Source organism: Archocentrus centrarchus, chromosome 8 (genome assembly GCF_007364275.1).
Source record: "Archocentrus centrarchus isolate MPI-CPG fArcCen1 chromosome 8, fArcCen1, whole genome shotgun sequence".
Lineage (NCBI taxonomy): Eukaryota > Metazoa > Chordata > Actinopteri > Cichliformes > Cichlidae > Archocentrus > Archocentrus centrarchus.
The window spans coordinates 15724839-15739277 of record NC_044353.1 but is presented as its reverse complement, the minus strand read 5'-3'; the positions used below and the strand labels follow the sequence as shown (position 1 = coordinate 15739277).

At 38.3% G+C, this 14439-nt stretch overlaps 1 protein-coding gene and 1 pseudogene across 1 annotated transcript in view; both read right to left on the bottom strand.

Annotated features, from left to right (window-relative positions):
* The window catches only part of LOC115783986 (serine/threonine-protein kinase pim-1-like), a 1015907-nt gene that overhangs the window by 115762 nt on the left and 885706 nt on the right, over positions 1–14439 (bottom strand). The window lies entirely within an intron of this gene.
* Positions 8215–8660, bottom strand: LOC115784017 (Ig heavy chain V region 5A-like; annotated as a pseudogene).

The window sequence follows — 14439 nt, the reverse complement described above, 5'->3', positions numbered from 1 at the left end:
CGACCTGTTCAGGGTGTACCTGGCCTCTTGCCTTATGGCAGCTGGGATAGAGTGCAAGACTGGATGGATGGATGGATGGATGGATGGATGGATGGATGGATGGATGGATGGATGGATGGATGGATGGATGGATGGATGGATGGATGGATGGATGGATGGAGAACAAATCATTTATTTACATTATTACAGGGAAAATATTTATTCTTAATTCATTTATAATCAGGTCAGTCAGCCAAGTTACTTTAAATACACAATCTATGTATACACAGTACCAGTCAAAGGTTTGGACACACTCACCCATTCATTATTCTTTGGTTGTACGGTGAATCCTTATATTAAGAGATTCTAGTATTTTTCATGTTCAAGCTGTCCACAACCTAAGAGAATAAGAGAGTTTGGTCAGGTAAGTAATTGAAATTATTTTTTCAAAATAAGATTTTTTTATATTAAGAATCATACATGAGGTTATGTGATCTGTAGGATCCATGATATGCTGATTTTTTGTGGAGTTTATAAAAGTATATTCCTGTCGAAGCACAAGCAAAGTTAATCAAAATTCATTCATGAATATTTTTCAATGTTTGTTGTTAATTAATTCCCATTCAGGTACATCAGCCCAGTCATTTTAAATACTCAACCTATTTGTATTAATTTATTCTTAACGAATCCTTAACGAGTGCCTGTTTGTATTAATGTTATCTAAATACAAATTTATAGGCTTTCAGATAATTAATCCCACTCATTAATAACACATTTGCTTTTAATGTATTAATTGATTGTTCTGAAGCACACTGTGTTAATGTTTAGTTATATATATTTGCATGTCTATCATATGCTCTATTACTGGTGTATATTTTATAGTACTTAAGTAATCTACTGCAACATTTCATTAGACTGAATTGTGTTATATTTTGATACAGTCTAAATAATCTGTCTGAATAATTAGAAATGTTTCCAAACAAGATCCACATGAGTATTAAATAAAATACACTTCAGCAAAAAAGGTCATTGGTGGTCTGAGAGCGCCTCCTCTGGTGGTTTCATGTTACAATTTTTCAGTCACTGATGGGGTTTTTGTTCAGGTCTGCTGATGTTTTGTGTTACTGTGACTCTCTGGCACAGTAATACACAGCAGAGTCTTCAGGCTGCATGTTCTGTCCATTTAGAGTCACTGTTTTGCTTGAAGTGTCTAATTCAATACTGAACTTGTTCTTCAGTGAATCTTTATAGTGAGAGCCTGAGGTATCTTTCACCCCAATCCACTCCAGTCCTTTCCCTGCAGCCTCTCTGATCCAACCTGTCCAGTAGCCAAGAGAATAAGAGACCTGACAGGAGATGGTCAGACGCTGACCTGGCTGCACAGTCACAGAGGCTGGCTGTGTCAGCTGTTCACACTTCACACCTGTGGAGAAAACATGTTAAATGCAATTGTAATAAAAGTTACATTGTGTAGTGTTCATGTTGTCAGTGTTTGTGTTCAGTGAGACTCACAGGATCCAGCAGCCAGCGGCAGCAGCAGAGCTACAGAGAACATGTTGGTTTAGAACAGTGGTTCTCAAATCCAGGCCTCGTGGCCCAGTGTCCTGCAGGTACTAGATGTGTCCCTGATCCAACACACCTGAATAAAATGGCTGAATTACCTCCTCAGTATGCAGTCAAGTTCTCCAGAGTCCTGCTAATGACTTCTATATTTCACTCAGGTGTGTTGAAGCAGAGACACATCTAAAACCTGCAGGACACTGGGCCATGAGGCCTGGATTTGAGAACCACTGGTTTAGAATGTGGTCTGCTGGGAGCTCCTCTTCTTCTGTTGCAACCAAGTGCAATATATCAAGTCTTTACAGTATATTAGTCTGGGAGGAAGTTTACTTTGCATACAGATGGACAGAATAAAAAAGAAATACAGATCATAAGAATTTAAAACACTAACTCAAAGTTTTTGGTTTATTTTTTAATATTAATGAAAGATTTTAGCACAATTTCACAAGGTAAATTTAAACATTAACACTGAGAAGCAGGCCAGCAGAATATTTACTGTCCACACTTCTTGATACATCAATTTTATTGTTTCTTTAATTGTGCTGTTGATGTTAAAGTTAATTTGTGAATAACAGAAAAAAAAATACTGATTTACAGGAAGTTGATGTGCTGTGTTTTTATAGAGCCATATCCTCAGTTTTCAAACTGCTCATCTGCAGATACACCTGCAGCCTACTGTTGTCTCTGGAGATGGTAAACCTGCTGACTGAGAGGAGTAGATATAGCTACTGATATTGTTGATATACGAGATCCATTCCGGTCCTTTTCCAGACTGCTCTGAGCTGTGCTAATATTATCACTTTTTGTTTGTTTGTTTGTTTTAATCTTTTAACCTGTACTGTACATAAACATGGGTTTCTATATTTCCATGTATTTATAAGTACTTTGCAAAGTATCTGTGTAGGTTTTTTGTTTGTAGATGACAAAGTACAGCACAATAAGTAAATACAAACTCACAGTCAGAAACTCACTTTAACCAAAATAATTCTTTCAGAGAGAATAAGAGACCTGACAGGTGTTGGCCTGGCTGCACAGTCAGTGATTCAAATGCACACACACACACGCACACACACACACACAAGTGTGTTTTGCTATCTTTGTGGGGAATTTCCATTGACTTCCATTCATTTCTACAGCCTAAACCTTACCTTTACCCTTTTCCTAACCCTAACCATCACATACCTAACCCTAACCCTAACCTAAACTCAATTCATACCTTAGCCCTAACTCTGACCCCTGACCCAAAAACAGGGTTTTCCCTTGTGGGGACAAGGTTCCAGTCCCCACAAGGAGCAATTGGTCCCCACAACGTAGTATATGTCAGGAAAATTGTCCCCACAAGGTATTATAAACATACGCACACACACACACACACACACACACACACACACACACACACACACACACACACACACACACACACACACACACACACACGATAAACATGCCAGGAGATCACCTTTGCTTCACATTTGTTTAACTGCATTACTCATTAATGATTTTTAAAATTGCCCCTGCAATGAAATAGCAAATTATAATTACTGGGGTTTGTTTTCAAACCAACAATCAGTATGTCACTGAACTGTTCTTTTTTTCATTTTTTTAAAGTGTCATTTTTGCAAAATGTCACAACATCATGCCCCTCATGTGGATAATCAACAACTGTCCAGGCTGCACAGCCACTGACTCTGGCTGGATCAGGTCAATACTATACAATAATGATGTTATTCAAGAGGAAAAGATGTCAGCACTTTGTTTATTATAAAACTATAGATGATGGCTTTTTAAAGATAAGGTGTTGACTATTTGCTTTTGATTACCTCAAAGTTGAAGGATTATAAACATATGAACATACACAACAATAAACAGCTGTATCCTGAGGCTACGCATCCACTCCTGTTAGTGTTACAGATGCAGAAGAACTGTATGTGCGGCACCCCCACAGTTCTGATGCAAAATCCACTCCACTGGTTTTCCTTCACATTATCTGATCCAACATGCATAACTTCCATTACTCAAACAATAACCAGAGGCTGTCTGTGACAGTCAGGAGGTGCAGGAGTCCAGTTCCTTCTCAGAAAACCTGACGATTAGTTGAACAAAGTAGATATTTTTGTCCAGCGATATCAAAAATATGTTGTCCAGCTTTAAACAACTAAAAGAAACAACATGACAGCATGCTATCAACTTAAAGTTATTGATAACCTTAAGAAAAGAAAGTTAAAAACCACAAGAGCAGCTGCATTCCTGCTCATTTCTACATATTTACATCCATGTCACGTCATGCTTGTCGTGCTTTCATTTCATGTCAGTTTGCATGTTTTCCTGCCACCTGGAGGTTATTATAAACTATTTTCATGATCTTATATTAGTACAGTACAGTAATAGTACAGTAATACACAATAGTCATATTGCTCATGGACATCAATACCTCCTGAGACAGAAACACATATAACTTTGTAGTATGACAACATATTATGAGGAGGAATGTGTCCATTCAGTGTGCTGATAGTGACTCAGCAAACAAAGTGAAATTTCTAAAAGAAAGAAAAGAAAAGAAAAAAAAAGTTTTGCTGACTTGATCAGTCCCAGGGCATTTTTTAAAATAATGATGTTATTCAGAAGAAGCTGATTGGTGACAACACTGTAGATTTTTAGATTATCTACAACTAGAAATGTTTAATGTTTATATGATTAAAAAAAAGAAGAAGTCTGCAGAGTAACAGAGGTTCACTGTATCAGCTGTTCACACATGACACCTGTTGCAAGAAGAAAATTGTTTGTTCACGAGCAATCAACTTACACTACAAAAGAATGATGACTATTACAAACTTAAAGAGACTCACAGGATCCAGTGAGCGTAAAGGCAGTAATGTATTTTAAGTGGTAGGTATTTTAAAATTCAACATTTTTAACAGCCCAAAAAATATCAGTAAACACAAAGTTTTTCTGTGCAGTATGTCACACAGTGTGTCAGTCGCACTGCTGCTGTTTTTCCAGAATAAGAGAAAACTTCACTCAGAGATGGAGAAAGAAAAACAGGACAGGAGAGGTTATATTTAAAGGTATGGACTGCTAAGTGTCATTGAATAAACTGGAAATTTAAAGCTAAACCTGTATGTGATGTAAAGTTGTTTTTTTTTATAAATGTCTTGCAAAATAAACTGAGGTTTACTTATTTTGTATTCAAAGGTTGCATGAAAATATTAAACGTGAGCTTCCTGTACTGTGATGAATTGACAGTAAACACAACAATGAGGCAAATTCACCTTCTATAACAGAAAATGGAGCTTTTTATTTTTCATTTGCATTTAAATTTGCCTGTGCTCCACATACAGTAAGTGTTCCAGCTGAGTATATTCATTACAATTATAATTTAGATCAAAATAAAGTTGCCTTCCCATGTACTAATATCATTTTATTATTATATTAATATAGCACAAAATCCTTTGCACAAAAATTTATCGGACACGTCCTTCACAGAGCCACTTTTTGCTTTCTTACTTTGAGTACATTTCAGAGCCTGTACTCTTTCACTTTCCTTTGAGTAAAGAGCTTCAATCAAACTTTACCAAGTATTTTTTAACGCAAGTGTCTGTACTTCTATTTAAGTAAAGAATGTCTGTACTTTTGCCACCGCTGTTTAAATATGTGTTTTTAGTACAGACAATAGATTTGCTATATTTACTCTGAGCCCTCCTTCATTAGAGTTGTGATAAAATTCAAAGAAATCAAAACAGATTTGAAACACAAGTATTTTTTTCTTTACTTATAAACTTATTTACAGTCTTATCATCCAAGATCATGTAGCACACAGACTAAAAGTTTGTCGTTGCTGGTTTGCATAAATTACTTATCTTGTTTTCGGTTTCTGCAGATGTGTGAGAACAAAGATATGACCTGAAACTGTAGGAAAATAGTTTTTGAAGAACTGAAACTGTGGCAACTTGCAAAAGAAATCAAATAAAACAAAGATTCAAACTACGAGAGGGTAATAGTGCATAAATTATGCTTTCTGTCTTATCACCAAACATGTTCATCTTCAAATTCTTTCAAATATCACAAATATATTTTATTGAACATATGTTAGTTTTTAATCCTGGCCTAATATGCATGTCTCCAGAGCAATAAACAGTGCATATGGTAATATATGTTGGCTGTAGAAAATATATCTATATATGTTTTTTGATTTATTAACAGAGCTGCTGACTGTGAATCCAAGGTTCAGTAGGTTTAACAGTTAGCTTGACACAGTTAGCTTGACACAAACTACTATATTTATATTAAATAAAAATCCATCCATCCATCTTCTTCCACTTATATGGAGCTGGGGCAGCAACCTAAGCAGAGAAACCCAGACCTCCCTCTTCCCCACTACCTCCTCCAGCTTATCCGGGGGAATACCAGGTTCAGGCAAACAGAGACCTTCTGGGTCTACTCCGGGGCCTCCTTCCAGCTGGACATGCCCAGAGCTCCTTGATCAGATGCCTGAAACTTTTCAACCGACTCCTTTCGATGTGCAGAAGCGGCTCTACTCTGAGCCCCTCTTGAATGACTAAATTCCTCTGCATTATAAATATTTAATAAATATTATGATCTAATAATACTTTCACCATGTCTGTAGTCCATCATGTAAACTGTGTAATCTACACTGACCTCCTACTTTATTAGATACACCTTGCTTATACCAGGTTGGACCTTTTTCTTGCCTGCAGAACTGCCTTGATTCCTCATGGTTCAGATCAAACAAGGTGCAGGAAACAAGATTTTGGGTCATATTAACATGACATCACTACAAAGTTGCTGCAGATTTGTCCCAAAGCTGCTTTACTGGGTTGTGATCTAGTGACTCTGGGGATCATCTGAGTACAGTGAGCTCAAAGTCCTGTGCAAGAGACAAATTTTTACATTTTGACATGATGCATTGTCCTGCTGGATGTAGCCATTAGAAAATGGGTACACTGTGGGGATGAACATGCTCAGAAACAATACTCTGCCAAGAAAATATCTCCCAAACTATTACATCACCATCTTTCATGTTGTTTACACTAAATTCTGAAACTGAGACTCAGACCAGATCAGACACCATTCTTCCCTTCTACCAATGTCCAATTTTGACAAGCCCTTATAAATTATTGTCTCAGGTTCCTATTGTGAGCTGAGAGGAGTGGCACCTGGTGTGTTCACGTAGCCACTCCTGTAGCCCACGTGCTTGAAATGTGATTATTTTGTGCATTCAGAGATTTTATTTTGCACACCAGTTGTAACAAGTGTGTTTGTTTGTTTGTTTGTTTGTCTGTCTGTCTGTTTTTTGGGGGGGTACTGTTCCCTTCCTATCAGTCTCATCATTCTCCTCTGACTTCTGACATCACCAAAGAATTTCCACCCAGAGAAGTGATGCTCACTGGATATTTTCTCTTTTTCTGTGTTTACTCTGGAGATGGCTGTGATGGAAAATCTCAGACCCAGCTCTCTCTCGACTAAACACTCCAGGTAGAAATCAGCAAGGTTGTGAGGTGTATCAGTTCTGACAGATCAGCAGACGGGACAAGCGGGGGTGTAGAGCATTTGTTTACATAACATCTCCAGGAGATGATTTTAATACACGGCCACCATCCAAGGCCGTCTGAGAGCCAATTTCAAATGCAGTCATTGTTTTGGTACAGCCTGTCATAACTGATTGATTGCTGACAGACCTTACAGTTTTTCTGGTTACCTCTCAGTGGCGAAAAATTCAATTATCCGAATTTTTGGTTCAACTCCGCTGTGCAAAAGCAGACACTCAAACACTCCTCTAGATCTAATCCATTTCGATTCAGCTCTACTGAGTCTGATTGAGTTGTACAGCGTCTGCATCCTTCACAGGCAGCCTTACTGACGCCGGAACAGCTACCCAGGATAAACCAGGTATCCCCACATCCAATCAGGAGAAAAACCTGGTATCAATATATACCACGTCCACAATTGACAGCACAGCCAGACGCGTTTTCTTCCATCCTCCACAGGAATCCATAACGTAGCCAGCCGGGTATGTCAGTCGGACCCGAGGAAAGAGTGTTCTCCTTCTCCCAAGCTCCTCGTGATGAGAATTTGATCATCAATAATGTTGAGAGACCAGCTGACCAGATCCATAATTTAATTTTCCAGTTCGTGAATGTGTGAAGAGACACTCTAAGCAGCAAAAAGCGGCAGCAGGGTGGATAAAAAGAGGGAGGGAGAGAGAGAGGAAAGAGAGCGTCCGTCTCCGCCGAGGGCAGGAAGAGGGAAAAAAACATTTATGTCACTTTCTATTCAACATTAAGAACTTAATTACTGCTGTAAAAAAAAGTGTTATTCAGAAACACAAAGTCACAAACCACAGCATCAGCTTCTTTTTTGAAAGTGTGGATTTATATGTACATATTTATTCCATCTCATTCCATAGGTTTTACTTCCACTGTGTTCTTTGGGCAGGTAGCACCATCCAACTGAGTCTCTGATAGGAGGGGAGGATGGGATACATGCAACAATCATGGTGCCTGTAATGCTAATCATACTTCATAACATGCAAAGAGACCGGATGTTCAGAATTTTTTTTTTTTTTTTTTTTTTTTTTTTTTTTGCAGGAGGCCTCTCAAGCGGTTACAACTGCTCAGGCACTGAAGGGTTTTTGTTCAGGTCCACTGATGGTTTGTGTTACTGTGGGTCTCTTGCACAATAATACACAGCTGTGTCTTCAGGCTGCATATTTTGCCCATTTAGAGTTGCTGTGTTCCTAGAAGAGTCTAACTCAATGCTGAACTTGCTCTTCAGTGAATCTTTGTAAGCTGATTCTCCAGTATATCTAGCACCGATCCACTCCAGTCCTTTCCCTGCAGGTTGTCTGTGTAGTAGTTGCTCACAGAATAAGAGACCTGACAGGTGATGGTCAGATGCTGACCTGGCTGCACAGTCACAGAGGCTGGCTGTGTCAGCTGCTCACACTTCACACCTGTTAAAAGAAAAAAAAAAGTTTTGTAATAAATTATCAAGTTGTGCTACAAAAGAATTAAATACTTCCATCACTTCAATCTATAGAGACTCACAGGATCCACCTGCCAGAAGCAGCAGTAGAGCTAAAGAAAACATGTTTTCTGTTGAAACTGATCTGCTGTGAGTCAAACTAACAGCCTGCTGACAAGTTTTTATAGTTCCATAACAAGGAAGGGCACTGAGTTTGCATAGGATTAATCCAGCACATGGTGCACTGGTCTAGCTGAATCTAATAGGAAAAAAAGTTCATTTGTTCATTCTGCAGACTAAATATATGCCTGGAAATCTCACACTTCACTGAAACATTTAGAAAATACCCCAAAATGTATTTTGCCTTGTAACAGCTGTTAACCTTCTGTTGCTAGAAACTAATAACATATTAAAATGAATTAATATGAATTAATAAATCGATATGAATCCATCATGCTCCTTTCCTATCTGATCCAAGCTGTGCAGTAAGGCCATAGAATAAGAAACCTGGTAGGTGATGATCAAATGTTGACCTTGCTGTAAAGTAACAGAAGCTGGCTGTATCAAGGACTCACACTTCAAACTCATCAAAGGAAAAAACTAATTATCAAGTTATACTGCAAAAGGATTAACCACTGACAGAGTCTCATAGGATGCACTTCCAAAAAGCAGCACAGGTGCTACAGAAAATGTACAGATTTTAAAACTGCATAACAGGGCAGATCATCACATATGCAGTGAATTAATCAAATATATGATAAGTCTGTTCAGTTTTTAAAACTGCAGACTGAATACACCCCTGAAAATCACCTCTGCTTTAAACACTGCGTTGTTTTAATTTGATTGTAAGGTAAGCTGCAAGCTAACCTTTGATGTGCTGTAGCTTCAAACTATTAGTGTATTGACAATGATCATAATCATGAGGATCATTGTTATTCTTAAAGGTAATAAAACAGTAATATAACAAAACACACGGAATAATCTCAGAATGGCAATAAAAAGGATACAGGACTGAATAATGATGATTCTTATAACTTAGATTACTCATTAGATTACTCATTCAATATATATACGAATCAAGATAAACAGAGGTAAAATCCTATGGGACTTCCAGATACAGACAGACAAACTTGTGATGGATAACCAACCGGACGTAGTAGTGGTGGACAAACAAAGGAAGAAAGCCATGGTGATAGATGTTGCAATACCAAGTGACGGCAACATCAAGAAGAAGGAACACGAGAAGCTCGAAAAATTCCAAAGGCTCAGAGAAGAGCTGGAAAGTATGGGGAAGGTGAAGATAACAGTGGTCCCTGTGGTAATCAGAACACTCGGGGCAGTGACCCCCAAACTGGGAGAATGGCTCCAACAGATTCCTGGAACAACATCCGAGATCTCTGAGAAGAGCGCAGTCCTGGGAACAGCTAAGATCCTAAGCAGGACCCTCAAGCTCCCAGGCCTCTGGTAGAGGACAAAGACTACCCCCAGGGCAAGCTGGGATTTTTTTTATATATATATAAAAAGGTCTGGGGTTCATGCCAGGGCATGCATCCAGTAAGGGTCCCCAGGCTAGACCCCCTGTGCTAACCAAGTCTACCTCAGAATATAAGTGAGAGATATATGGCTGAAGCCATACCGGCTAGGACGGCAGGCGGATTAACAAGGTCCACATCGTTTGTTGAGGAACCAGGGCATACTGATGGTAAGTGGGCTACTGGAACAGCTTATAAAACCATATATGTCTTCTATTATAAATATAATGAAACTACCGGTTTTATAGTATTTCCACAATAACAGTGCTTTGTAACAGATAAAAGCATTTTTGTTTGACAAATCTGTTCTTGAAATCATTGGTGGTCTGAGTGCGCCTCCTCTGGTGGCTTCAGGTTACAACAGGCTTTGGGTGGTTTTTGTTCAGGTCTGCTGATGGTTTGTGTTACTGTGGGTGTCTGGCACAATAATACACAGCAGTGTCCTCAGGCTGCACATTTTGTCCATTTAAAGTCACAGTGTTGCTGGAAGACTGTAAGTCAATGCTGAACTTGTTCTTTAGTGAATCTTTGTAGTTTGTGGGGTGCCCAACACGTGCACTTTGAATAAACTCCAGTTCTTTCCCTGCAGGCTGTCTGATCCAAGCTGTGTGCCAGCTGCTCACAGAATAAGAGACCTGACAGGTGATGGTCAGACGCTGACCTGGCTGCACAGTCACAGAGGCTGGCTGTGTCAGCTGTTCACACTTCACACCTGTTAAAAACAAGGAAATCGTTTCTTACAAAATATCAAAACTCACAGACAAAGAAAAACTGTGACAATGACAAATCCAGAGAGACTCACATCCAGCTGCCAACAGCAGTAGCAAAGCTCCAGGAAACATGGCTTATGTTCAAACTGATGTGCTTGAACAGCCTGATGTCAGTGGTCATGTTTTTATAACTAGTGAGCTCTCTGAATTTGCATAGGATTAAAATATGAATGATCAGAGTTGGTGAAGTTCAAATCAATTCTCTGTTCAGCTTCATTATAAATGCAAAGTTAAAATGGAACTCACATCTGTTTTCCATAATGTATTATAATCTTTATTAACATATCATCATAAAAGTCCTTGGATCTGATGAAATAACAGCAAACATTTTGATACAGTTGATTTATATTTGCTAAGTTAGTCTGATATTATATGAAATGAAAAATAGTGGAAGAAAATATATTTGAAATGTTTTGAGAACTACATAAAGGACTGACTGCTCAGATGCTTTATTGATCAATAAATACATCAACTTTTACATTATTGCTTTAAATTTGTCTTTACATATGATATATGAGATATTTTCTGTAAATATACCTAAGTATCATAAGAAAAGTAGTGGCACTCACTGTTCCTAGTGACTGTTGAAAAAAGTGGAAATAGTTTTTTGAATGACTCAGTTCATAGCACAGCAACTAAATGTGTGTTCAGATCACCTGCAGGCCTTTTCCCTAATGACCAGGAAGGAATCATCTCCAATTTCTGACTTTTCATACCCAGTACTTAATATAGTCTAATATAGATTTGTGTTTGTCCCAAATTTCTATGGTAAAGCATATTAAATTAAACTATGTAAATGTTCTAAAAATGTCTTTCCTGTTAAATGTTCTTCCTGACAGTCAGTGCATTTGAAGCACAATGTTGCTGAAAATGTACATTCTTGATTAATTAATGATAAAGTGAAATGTGCCAGCTGTCCTTTTCAGTTCATTGGTGTGAATCATAACAAAAACACATTACCTTGCAGTCTTAGTGAGACTGAAAAGCAAGAGCTTAACTTTAAAATGATGTGCTGATTTAGACAAAGCACATGTGTTGGGAACATCACAGTGCTCTTAAAATCTCAAACAAGGGCTGACTGAATTCATGCAGTGAATCCATTGATCTGAGAGGTCATAGTTTATTGTCACTTAATTACAGCTGAAAGAAAAGAATTCTAATAGGTTGCTGTTTTCAACATTGGTGGTCTGAGGGCTCCTCCTCTGGTGGCTTGTGTTCAAACTTGGAGGGTTCTTGTTCAGGCCTGCTGATGTTTGTGTTACTGTGACGCTCTGGCACAGTAATACACAGCAGTGTCCTCAGGCTGCACATTCTGTCCATTTAGAGTCACGGTGTTACTGGAAGACTGTAAATTGACACTGAACTTGCTCTTTAGTGAATCTGTGTAGTATGTGGTCCAACCAACATGTGCACTTCCAATCCACTCCAGTCCTTCCCCTGCGGGCTGTCTGAGACAGGCTGTGTGATGGCTACCAACAGAATAAGAAACCTGACAGGGGATGGTCAGACGGTAACATGGCTGCACAATCACAGAGGCTGGCTGTGCCAGCTGCTGACACTTCACACCTGTTAAAAGTAAAAAATAATTTGCTACACAGTGTTGACAAATCCAGAGAGACTCACATCTGGCTGCCAACAAAATTAGCAGAGCTACAGGAAGCAAGGTTTATGTTTAAACTGGTGCCTGATATCAAAGATGAAGTTTTTATACTTCACTGAGATCTCTGAGTTTGTATAGCATCAAAGATATGACAACTGATTTTCTATTTAGTGTCATAAATGCAAAGTTAAAAGATATATAGAAATCACCTCTGTTTTCCCTATTATGCTATGTGTAAAAATTTGCTTCTGAATTTAGAATGATTGAACTAAAAGCAAACAATTTCAAATAAATAATTTCTCCATTTATACAGTACCAGTCAAAAGTTTGGACACACCTTCTCATTTAATGTTTTTATTTATTTTTTTTTCCTACATTACAAATTACTACTGAAGTCATCCAGAGTATGAAGAAACACATAAGGAATCACGTAGTAAACTTAAAAATATCTTTTAGAGTTTAGATTCTTCAAAGTAGGCACCTTTTGCTCTGATTACAGCTTTGCACACTCTTGGTATTCTGTCAGATTCATGAGCTAATCACCTGAAATGATTTTCCAATAGCCTTGAAGGAGTTCCCAGAAGTGCTGAGCACTTGTTGGCTGCTTTGCCTTCATTCTGTGGTCCAACTTGTCCCAAACCATCTTAATTGGATTTAGATCAGGTGATTGTGGAGGCCAGGTTATCTGACGCAGCACTCCATCACCCTCTTTCTTGGTCAAATAGCCTTTACATAGCCTGGTGGTGTGTTTGGGGTCATTGTCCTGTTAAAAAACAAATGATGATCCCACTAAGTGCAAACCAGATGGGATGGCATGTTGCTGCAGAATGCTGTGGTAGCCATGCTGGTTAAGTGTGCCTTGGATTTTAAATAGATCGTCATCAGTGTCATCAGCAAAGCACCCCATACCATCACACTTCCTCCTCCACACTTCACAGTGGGGACCACACATGGAGGAAATATCCGCTCACCTTTTCTGTGTCTTACAAAGACATGGTGTTTGGAACCAAAAATCTTCAATTTGGTCTCATCAGACCAAAGGACAGATTTCCACTGGTGTAATGTCCATTCCTTGTGTTCCTTGGCTCAAGTCCTTTTCTTCCTCATGTTGCTTTTCTTTAGAAGTGGTTTCTTTGCAGCAATTCGACCATAAAGTCCAGAATCACACAGTCTTCTCTGAATAGTTGATGTTGAAATGTGTGTGCTACTTAAACTCTATGAGGCATTTAGGTGGGCTCTTATCTTGGGTGCTGTTAACTTGTGGTTTCTGAGGCTTCAAACTCTGATGATCCTGTTCAACAGAAGGAATTCTTGGTTTTCTTTTCCTGGGGCAGTTCTGATAAGAGCCAGTTTCATCATAATGTTTGATGGTCTTTGGAACTTACTTACAGTGCAAAATATCACAGTGAAGTATGCAATATATGTGACTTCAAGCACTTTCTTATGATTTGAAAGATTTGTCTGGTAATAAAATGTTTTAAAAAAAACTAATCCTAAATGTGGTTTTGTTACATTCTCATTAGACTCTGCTTGCTTTTGGTTGATTCCATGGAAATATGGAATAAACTGACATTTGATATGAGGGCCACTGCGTGGTCAGTTCTTCAGGATATGAGGAGCTTTTGTACGTCAGCTATATTGTTTTGGAGGACGGTTGTTTTATCATGGTGGTAAAATTTACAGTTGTTTGAACATCTGTAATAACCCTGACCTTCACCTGAAGGTAATGGCCTTATTTACAGAACAAAAGCGCCTGTTCACACCTGATTATAGGATGTTAGCTAAAATCCTTCAGGTCACTTGACCCGTCTCTGGGCTCCAAAGGTAGAAATGTTAAATGACCCTTCTCTGGGACTTCTAGTGTTAAGCTTATGTATATTGATTTATTCATCAACCAAACTTAAATTAATATTTATCATGTTAAATATTGAAATGCGATTAAAATGCGATTAATTTCGATTAATTAATTACAAAGCTTGTAATTAATTCGATTAATTTTTTTAATCGAGTCCCACCC